General features: G+C 36.7%; 1 protein-coding gene across 1 annotated transcript in view; it reads right to left on the reverse strand.

Moving 5' to 3' along the window:
* The window catches only part of NEGR1 (neuronal growth regulator 1), a 1,298,229-nt gene that overhangs the window by 810,774 nt on the left and 476,486 nt on the right, over window positions 1-10,969 (reverse strand). The gene's annotated exons all lie outside the window — the stretch shown is intronic.

Here is a 10,969-nt window from a genome sequence, read left to right on the forward strand (position 1 = left end):
ATCCGTGAAACATCTCACAACATCGATGAATTTGGAAGACATTAGGCTGAGTAAAATAAGTCAATTGCAGAAGGACAAATATCATATGAGCCCATTGTTGTAAAAAGTCAAGGAAAGGTTTACTTTAGGAAGGAAACTCACTCCGTAGGTTACCAGGGATGGGAAGGAAGGGGAGGAAAATTTTCAGACTAGTTGGGGGTCACATGTTGATTTGGGTGAGGGGAGGGATGGTACAGAAAGAGTCTGAGACCAGCATGATGACATTGGGGAAAGGAAGGACACTGAAATGTGCACACATGAGATGTAGACAAGAGAGGCAAATAAGTGTATGGACATTACTACATTACCACTAACACCAAACACCAGGCTACAAATAAATACATAGACAAGTGAGAAGATCAGGTGGTGATCGGTGAACCTTAGGCAAAGGATAGATTAGCTGAAGATAATCTTACATATGCACTTATGCTACAAAACTAGTCACACACACTACAGTAGCAACAGAAGACAGAGTTGGAGTAACCTCTCAGAGGCAGCCATACACCTTGAGAGAGAGAATCACCAGGCCTGCCAACTTGGGACCATAGTCTCGGAGGACACCAAATTCAATTGGCACAGCATAGTACATAAAATTCTTGTTCCATAACCTGCTTTGGTGAGTAGTGACTGGGATCTTAAAAGGTTTCAAGTGGCCATCTAGATGCAACTATTGGTTTCCTCTCATCTGAAGCAAAGAAGAGTGAAAACAATCAAAGGAATCTGGAAACAATTAGTCCAAGATTATGATGGACCTGGGGACCAGAAAAACTAGATGGTGCCTTGCTACCAATGCCAACTTCTTGGAAAGGGATCAAACCTGGAGATCCTGGATAGAGTGGAAGGAAAAAAAATGGAACAAAATCTAAAAGCACAAAAATGATCAGAATTACTTGTCAGATAGAGTCTGGTGGAACTCTCAAGACTATGGTCCTGGGTTACCATTTGGGCCTAGAATTAGACTCATTCCCACAGACTGGCTCTCAGCCCAACAGTAGAAAGGTCTACATGCAAAGCACCTAATCCAAGGCAATACACCCACCTACTCTATGGAGATATACCCTTTAGAGCAATAGGCCATGGGGCACCAGAGAGACAGCATTCACATAGAGGAAAGCTGGACAGACAGGAGTGCATAGTTAAGAAGGGCATGGGAAGGGGGTAGACACAGGGATAGGAGGGAAGGAGAGTTTGTTATGGTCAGGGATGGTAATCGAGGCATGAAAGGAAATGCACATGAACTGTTGAATGTAAAACAAATTTTGTTCTGTAAATTTGCACCCAAAGCACAATAAAATTAAAAAAAAAAAAGAAAGCCAAATATTGTCATCTCCATGAAATAATCCTTAATGCTTCCCATAAACATTAAATCAATGATTTATCAATAGTATCTCAGTATTTTTTGTTTATATTATTAAATAATATTCATAAGTCTATGCAGACAACAAAGGACAAATACATTTCTCTCCACCACCCACTCCCACCCCCACATGGTCTAATTCATTTTTAAAATAAGTGAATTCCATTATCATTTATATCACCATGATTCCCATATCTATGTATATCGACTAGATTTCTCCTTTAATACCAGAGCTCTGAAGAGAAGAGCATATATTTCAAACAGAATTTGTTTGAAATTGAACTAATCATTCTTCCACATTCTTTATCTCCTTTCATTTGTACATTTTGCCAATTGGTACCATTATCCACCCACGTTTAAAAACAAAAACCTTCTTTCCCTAGTGCACAGCCAAATAAATTATAAATTTTAATTGATTTTCACTTTTAAATATCTCCTTTTTCTTACATATCTCCTTCTTTGACAATTTTCCTTACTGGTTAAATTAAATGTATTAAGTAAGCTCTTTGAAAAATATTCATAGTAAAATATTTTAGATATGATATTTACATATTAGCATGCTAAATAGTTTTCTCCATCTCTGGAGTCTAGTAGTATATTTGGGGTCTAATAAACTTAAGTAAATATTTAATTCTGTCATTCTGTTAACATATGTGTTCACTCATAGTTTAATTGCCAATAATTTATTTTTTAGGTTGCCAGAGTGCTTCTAAATCCCATATCCATTTCCTCATACTCATGATCATTTTAAATAATTGTCATAAAAAAAACAGTGTCAATTAACACATAGTTTTGACTGAAACTTCGTGAACTGAAAACATTTACATATATTGAAAATACTTTTCTCTGCCAGCTTCCAGAAACACATGAGCTATTTCATGAGCCACATCTCCCTCCCCTCCTCTCTTTCTCCTCTCACTCTCTTTTATCTCTCTCCACTTCACTAGTTTTGCTTCTCTAGAGAATCCCCAACTCACTCACTGCTATTGAATCAGATCTGACTCATAGCAAACCCTCCTTTGGTTTCTGAGGCAGTATCACTACAGAAGTAGACTGCCCAATCTTCCTTCAGAGGAGTGACTGGTGGGATTGAACCACCAGCCTTTTGGTTAGCAGTCAGGTGCCTTAGGCACTATGCCACCAGAGCTCCTCTAGAGAGACCAGTTTAAGATAAATTCTTATGTAAAAGACATTGTGCTTGCCCTGGGAAACTTCTTTTGAACGTGATTCTTGAATTAAAATGTCCTTCTAATTGGTCTGTTATAAATAATATTACCACTTTATGTGCTTTGTTTTATATTCTATGATGAAAGTTGTTAATAAAGTAAGCCCTTTAAAGAGATATTTATTTCCACACAAGTTGAAGCTGATAAAAAGCAAGTACATATGATTTTACCCGAGTTTTTATACTGCCTAGAAAATTACCATAGCATAAAATGAAAATGTAAGTTTCCTTTATTTCCTATTAAAGTTGAATTTTTAATGGCCAGAACAGGTTTTCAAATTAATTATTTTACTGTTATTAGGTTTTCATTTCTTGTATCCATCCTAAGCTTTGTCTGGCATTTCCATGAATGTTAGCAGCTCATTGGAAGTCCCACAGTTGATCCGCAGGGCTAAGCATTTGTTCTCTCATTAAGGCCTGCTTTCTCTGGATGTAAAAATAAGCAGAAATCGGATTCTGGTTAATTTCATTGCCTAGGTCATAGTGTTAAATTCAAATCAGTCTGGAAACAGCTCTTACAAAATTACCTTTTATTAAAATGAACTATATGTTTTCAAATAAAGCAAAAATATCTCCACTGAAACAATAATTTCTTAAAGCCAGAATACAAAATAAAACGTATACTTATTTTCCTCAGGTAGCATTTAATATCACTTCAAAGTTTGTGACAATTTGATGGTTAGTATTTTCCAAAAACAAATTATAATCATGCCCACATACTAGACTTTTGTCAAATGCACACCTGGGACAATCTTGCATATTCTCTTATTGCCTAAGCAATTCCCTGGCCATATTTCCAGCCCACTAAGAAGCATCACTCATTTATGAGGACCAACAATCAAAACTGAACTTTAGCTGCGGGTGGCCAAAGTTACATTCAAATCCAGTTAGGTGCTCATTATTTAGCACTTTTATCCCCAAAGTGTGTGTGACTCCAAGCAAAGAACTACCTATTTCTATCTTTTGAAGTAAAATTCTGGAATCAACTCTGATACATGTTCTACTGGACAGTGTTTGCTGTTGAGTTGGAAAAAGGACTACAAAGTGAAATTCTACATTTATAGATGGCAATAATTGTGTTAACTGAGTAAAATGCCAGGCTGATAAGGTTTAAATAAAAGGTTGCCTTATGAGAAGTGATTTTGAAGTCAGTAGATGTGAGTTCCAGTGTTTGGCACGTCCTCTTGCTATTTCTAGTACTTAACCTCCATCAGGTTTTCTCAGCAGTAAAGGCAAGATTACTAAATCACTGACTACTCAGGTGGTAGTGAAGATTAAATTAGGTGACATAAAGTTCACTGTCATCAAGTCAATTTCAACTCATAGCTACCTTATAGGACAGAATACAACTACCCCATAGAGTTTCCAAGGTTGTACATCTTTCTCCAGCAAAGCAGCTGATAAAACCAAACCAAACTCACTGCTGTGGAGTTGGATCTGACTCACAGAGACCCCTCCTTGGGTTTCTGAGCAGTAGCCAAATGCCTTACACACTGGGCTACGAGAGCTTTTATTAGGTGACATTCAAAAAAAAAACCAACCAACAAACAAACTCACTTCCATCGAGGTGATTCGGACTCATAGTGACCCCAACAGAGTTTCCAAGGTTGTAAATCTTTATGTAAACAGACTGCCTAATATTTCTTCCATGGAGTAACTGGTGGATTTGAACCACCAACTTTCTTGTTAGCAGCAAAATGTCTTAATCACTTCACCACCAGTGCACCTTATGAAGTGACAAAGTAGGTGTAAAATCATTAAGACAGGTGAGTCACAGTGGAAAGAATCACAGGAATTGGAAGACATGAGTTCAACTTCCAGGTCTGTTACTTATTAGTTCTGTCATCTTGCACACCTCTCTCAATTTATCAAATCTTTACTTCATTCCTCTGCAAAATGTCAATATTTACTAATAACTTCTTGAGATGTTTTGAAGGCTAAATGAAATTATATCTATGAACATACTTTGCAAGCTATAAAGAGTTTTCAAATGTATCATCCTTATAAGTAAAATTACCCTTATAGTAAAAATACTAGCTATGGGAACTAAGAAAATTACGTAATTTCTCAAAGCTTCAACCTGTTCCTTGGCAAAATTGGAATAATAACTCGGACATCAGCTTTCCTAATGATTAGTGAAATAATCTTAAATTTTGATGCTATGTCATTGTAATATAGCCATACCCCAGAGATATTGCAGGGTTGGTTCCAGACTACGGTAATAAAGTTAATATCGCAATAAAGTGAGTCATACAATTTTTCCCCCAGTACATAGAAACTTTATGTTCACACTACACTGTAGTCTAATAAGTGTGCACAGCATTATGAAAAAGGTAAAAATGTGAGAATTAGTAAAATATGACACAGAGATAAGAAGAGAGCATATGCCATTGGACAAATGGGCCCAAGGACTTGCTCAACGTAGGGTTGCCCCAAACCTTCAATTTGTTAAAAAATGCAGTATCTGTGAAGCACAATATGGTAAAGGACAATAAAACAAAGATATGTGTTTTTTTTTTTTACAAATTGAAGGTCTCTGGCAACCTTACTTGGAGCAAGTCTTCAGGTACCTTTTTTCCAACAGTACGTTCTCACTTTGTGACTCACTGTCACATTTTGGTAATTTTCACGTATTTCAAACTCTTCCATAATGCTATTGCACACTTAATAGACTACATTATAGTATAAAAATAACTTTTATATGCACTGGGAAACCAAAAAAATTTGTGTGACTCACTTCATTGTAATATTCACTTTATTGCAGTGGTCTGGAACCAAACCTGCAACACCTCCCAGGTTTGTCTGTACCTGCAAAAGACAACAAAGTGATGTGCAACTAAACTAGGTTTTTCCATATTCTATTTTTATTAGTATTCACATTCTTATTCTCCTTAAGCATTTCTTGCAAGTGAGAAAAATGACAAACTCGACTACTTTGAGGTATAAAGTGAAGCTTTCATGGGGGTGGAATAAAAACCTATAGTTCAGTCTTAAAAAAGGATGAATGCCAAAATGTCAGATAAGACAGAAGGAAAAGATCTATTATTACACTTTATTTCCTGAAGATAATAGTCCAATGTGCTGTTGTCAACACTAAAGGTCAATAAAATCCTGGGCATCATTTAAAAGGTTATCAGAAACAAATCAGAAAACATGATTTCTCTTTGGTTTTTACAGATACATGTCAAGGGATGATGGTAAAGGGAAATGTATAATTACCAAGACAAAAATCCACAGCATTTGCTTTTACATATTCTCTCTTTAAAAAGTGATTTTTTTTCCCTTATTAAACTACCATTTTACTTTCTTTCACAAAAAAAATGAGCAGGAATGAACATTTACAAAGGAAATTAAACCCTCTTGATCTAGCATGGTCAGTGGTCAGATTGTGTAAGTGGGGAATTAGCCTGCAATCATTGATATAATGATATCATTTTATAATGAAAATCTGCCCTAGTTGGCTCTATTCACTGTACTTAAAAATCCTTTAGAAATCAAGATGCACCTATCTCTTAGATAATGATATGTTAAAGCATAGCTCATTACTGCATTTACAAATCCTAATTTGGAATAATAAAAAAATGACTCCCATTTATTTTACTCAAAGAATATACTGTTAAAAATAAAAATCTTGGATTTTATGCTACTCCTTCCAAATTTTCCAGGTTTCTCCCTCCCCAAAACTATATCTTTTCTTCTCATACTTCTTATATGGAAAATAAATGAATGAAAAAATCCAATCATTGATGATAGGTGTTCTCAACCCTGGATCACCTTTGCAGCAGATAGAAATTATCTTTGTAGTGTTTTTAACAAAAACACAAAGTTATACTAGGCTTTTGCTTTAAAACCAATGAATGCTCAGTTTAAAAGTTTAAACAAAATCATGAAGAAATATTCACTCCTTACTCTAAGCTCTCTTGTGGCATTAGCAACCTTCTCACAAAAAAAAAAAAAAAAAAAAAAAGAAAAGAAAACACACACAAGTATTTCTTTCCAGAAATTATAGAAGCAAGCATACTTTTTTTTTACACTTATATCTATCTATCTAAGGGAACTCTGGTGGCATAGTGCCTAAGGCAATTGACTGCCAACCAGAGGGCTGGCAGTTCAAACCCACCAACCACTTCTCGGAAGGAAGGTTGGGCAGTCTACTTTCGTAGTGATACTGCCTCAGAAACCCAAGGAGGGGTCGCTATGAGTCAGATCCAACTCCACAGTAATGGTTGCACTTATTTTTTGCCATCTATCTAAAGACTTTTGTTAACATAAATAAGATGGAGTCCCTGGGTAGTGTTAATGGTTAATGTGCTCTGCTAACCAAAAGGTTAGAGGTTCAAGTCCATCCAGATGCCCCTTGGAATAAAATCCTCTGGTAGCATAGTGGCTAAAGCACTTGACTGCTAACCAGGAGGCTGGCGGTTCAAACCCACCAGCCACTCCTCGGAAGGAAGGTTGGGCAATCCTACTTCCGTAGTGATACTGCCTCGGAAACCCAAGGAGGGTTCGCTATGAGTCGGGATCGACTCGACGGCACATAACAACATAACAACAACAATACATATATATTTTAAATTAGCCACTAAAAACTCTATGGAGCACCATTCTAGTCTGACACACATGGGGTCATCAAGATTCAGAAAAAAACTTGATGGCTACTCTCTTTTTATACAGCAAATACCATGTATATTTTCACTTAGGACAATATTTCTAGGACATCTTTCTATAATGAATACCTGTAGATACAGCCTTCTTCTTTTATGGGTCTGAAGAATCATGAGCATTTTACAGAAGAAACCCTTTTTCTGGTATCCTACATGATCCATTAATCAAACAGTGAAGGGTCTACTAGAGGGGAAGAAGCTATCTCTGAGAGGTCATAGGAAGCCATTCTGTTTTATAGAGGAAAAGAGAACACTGCTAATCTTGCATGTCTTTTAGGTAGAAGTTGGTTAGTTTTCTTCTAATAGATGTTTTGTTAATACAGTGATTAAATAAACAACTTTAAATATAACAATATTTATAGTAAGGTAAAGCATAAATTCTAAAAGTAGAATTGCTTAGTTCAAGGCTATATGCCTCCTCAGTTTTGCAAATAGCGTTGTTAAATGTGTTAGTTCATACACCATCACCATATTTGTGGATGTTCGTGTTGTTAGGTGCTATCAAATCAGCTCTGACTCAGGGCTGTACAACAGAATGAAACACTGCCCAGTCTTGTGCCAGCCAAACAATCCTTGCTATATCTGAGCTCATTGTTCAACCACTGTGTCAAGCCATTTCAATGAGTGGCTTCCCCTTTTTTGTTGACCCTCTATTTTACCAAGCATGATATGTCAGAATGGTCCCTTCTGACAATATGATCAATGTATGTCAGACAAAGTCTGGCCATTCTCATTTCCAAGGAGCACTCCAGCTGCACTTCATCCAGGACAGACTTATTAGTTCTTCCTACAGTGCGTGGTACTCTCAGCATTCTTCGCCAACACAACTCAAAAGCATCGGCTCTTCTTCAGTCTTCCTTATTCATTGTCCCGCTTTCACAGGCATATGAGGCGACTGAAAATATCATGGCTTTGGTTAGGTGCACCTTAGTCTTTTAAAATGACATCTTTGCTCTTCAGCATGTTAAAGAGGTCTTTTGCAGCAAATTTGCTGAGTGCAATATGTCATCTGATTTCTTGAATGCTGCTTCCATTGGTGTTGATTATAGAAACAAGTAATATGAAATCCTTGACAACTTCAATCTTTTCTCCATTTATTGTGATGCTGCTCATTGGTCCACTTGTGAGGATTTTTGCTTTCTTTATGTTGAGACGTAATCCATACTGTAGACTGAAGTCTTTAATCTTCATCAGTAGGTGCTTCAAGTCATCTTCACTTTCAGCAAGCAAACTTGTGCCATCTGCATATTGCAGGTTGTTAATGAGTCTTCCTCCAATCCTGATGTTGTGCTCTTCTTTATATAGTCCAGCTTGGCAGGTTATTTGCTCAGCATACAGATGAATAAGCATGGTGAAAGGACTCACTCTTCCTGATTTTAAACCATGCGGTATCCCCTTGTTCTGTTTGAACAACAGTCTCCTGGTCAATGTACAAGTTCCTCATAAGCACAATTAGGTGTTCTGGAATTCCCATTCTTCTCAATGTTATCCATAATTTGTTATGATCCACACAATAAAGGGTCAACAAAAGAGCAGAAGGCCCTCAACAAGATGGACTGACACAGTGGTTTCAGTGATGGGCTCATGTATAGCAGGGATCATTGAGCTGACACAGGACTGGGCATTATTTCATTCTGCTGTACAAAGGGTCGCTGTGCGCCAGAGATGACTCAACAGGACCTAACAACAACAACCACAGCACAATCACATGTGTTTGCAGGATCAATAAAACAAGTGAATATCTTTCTGGTATTCTTTGCTTTCAGCCAAGATCCATCTGACATCAGCAATGATATCCTTCATTCCACATTCTCTTCTGAATCCAGTTTGCATTTCTGGAAGTTCTTTGCCAATATACTACTGCAACCACTTTTAAATTATCTTCAGCAAGATTTCACTTGCATGTTATATGATATTGTTTGACAATGTCCACATTTGTGGCTCACCTTTCTTTGGAATGGGTACAAATATGGATCTCTTCCAGTCAGTTGGCCAGGTAGCTGTCTTCCAAATTTCTTGGCATAGATGAGTGAATGACTCCAGTGCAACATCTATTATTGAAACACCTCAATTCGTACTGTATCAATTCCTGAAGCCTTGTTATTTGCCAAATCCTTCAGTGCAGCTTCAAGTTCTTTCTTCAGTACCGTTGGTTCTTGATCATATGCCACCTCCTGAAATGGATGAACATCAGCCAATTCACTATGAATACAGTGACTGTATTCTTTCCATCTTCTTGTGATGTTTCCAGCATTATTCAATATTTTGCCCATAGAATCTTTCAGTATTGCTACTAGAGGAATGTTTTTTTTTTTTTTTTTTTCCCCCAGTTCTTTCAGCTGGAGAAATGCCAAGTATGTTTTCTATTTTGGTTTTCTAACTCCAAGATTTTGCACATTTCATTATAATAATTGACTTTGTCTTCTCTAGCTGCTCTTTGAAATCTTCTGCTCAGCTCTTTTATCTTTTCATTTCTTCCATTTGCTTTAGCTACTCTCCATTCAAGGGCCAATTTTCAAGTTTCTTCTGACATCCATTTTGGTCTTTTCTTCCTTTCCTATTCTTTTTAATGACCTTTTCCTTTCTTCCTGGATGATGCTCTTGACGACCCCCAACAATTCTTCTGATTTTCAGTCATTGGTATTTGATGTATCAAATCTATTCTTTAGATGATCTCTAAATTCAACAGGTATATAACCAAGGTCATATTTTATTCCTGTGAACTTGTTTTAATTTTCTTCATCCTCAACTTGAACTTTCATATGAGCAGTTGATGATCTGTTCCAGAGCCAGCTCCTGGCTTTGTTTGGACTGAAGATATAGAGTTTCTCCATTGCTACTTTGCACAGTATGTTGTCAATCTGATTCCTGTGTACTCCATCTGTGAAGTCCATGTGTATAGGCACCGTTTATGTAGTTGAAAAAAAGGACTTGCAATGAATAAGTTGTTGGTTTTGCAAAATTCTATTATGCAATCTCTGGCATCATTTCTATCAACAATGCCATGCTTTCCAACTACTGGTAATTCTTCTTTGTTTCCAATTTTTGAATTCCAATTATCAGTAATAATCAACACATCCTGTTGCCTGTTTAGTCAATATCAGGCTGTAGAAGTTGGTAAAAATCTTCAGTTTCATTGTGTTTGGCTTTAGTGGTCGGTGCATAAATTTGAACGATAGTAGCATTAATTGGTCTTCCTCATAGGTGTATGGATATTATCCTATCACTGGCAGTATTGTACTTCAAGATAGATATTTAAACATTCTTTGTGATGACGAATGCCATGCCATTCCTCTTCAATTTGTCATTTCTGGCATAGTAGATCATATGGTTGTCTGATTCAAAATAGTCAAAACCAGTCCATTTCAGCTCAATAATACCTAGGATATTGATCTTTATGCATTCCATTTCATTTTGGACAGTTTCCAATTTTCCTAGATTCATACTTTGTACATTACATGTTCCTATTATTAATGGATGTTTGTAGCTGTTTATTCTCATTTTGAGTCATACCGCATCAGCAAATGGAGGTCCCAAAAGCTTTATTCCATTCACATCATTAGGGTTGTCTCTACTCTAAGGAGGTAGCTCTTCCCCCATTGTATTTTGAATGCCTTCTGACCTAAGAGGCTCATCTTCTGGCACTATATTGGGGAATATTTTAGGACTATCCATAAAGTTTTC

The sequence above is a fragment of the Orycteropus afer genome, unplaced genomic scaffold (genome assembly GCF_000298275.1).
Source record: "Orycteropus afer afer isolate SDZICR_OR568_19922 unplaced genomic scaffold, OryAfe1.0 scaffold00213, whole genome shotgun sequence".
Lineage (NCBI taxonomy): Eukaryota > Metazoa > Chordata > Mammalia > Tubulidentata > Orycteropodidae > Orycteropus > Orycteropus afer.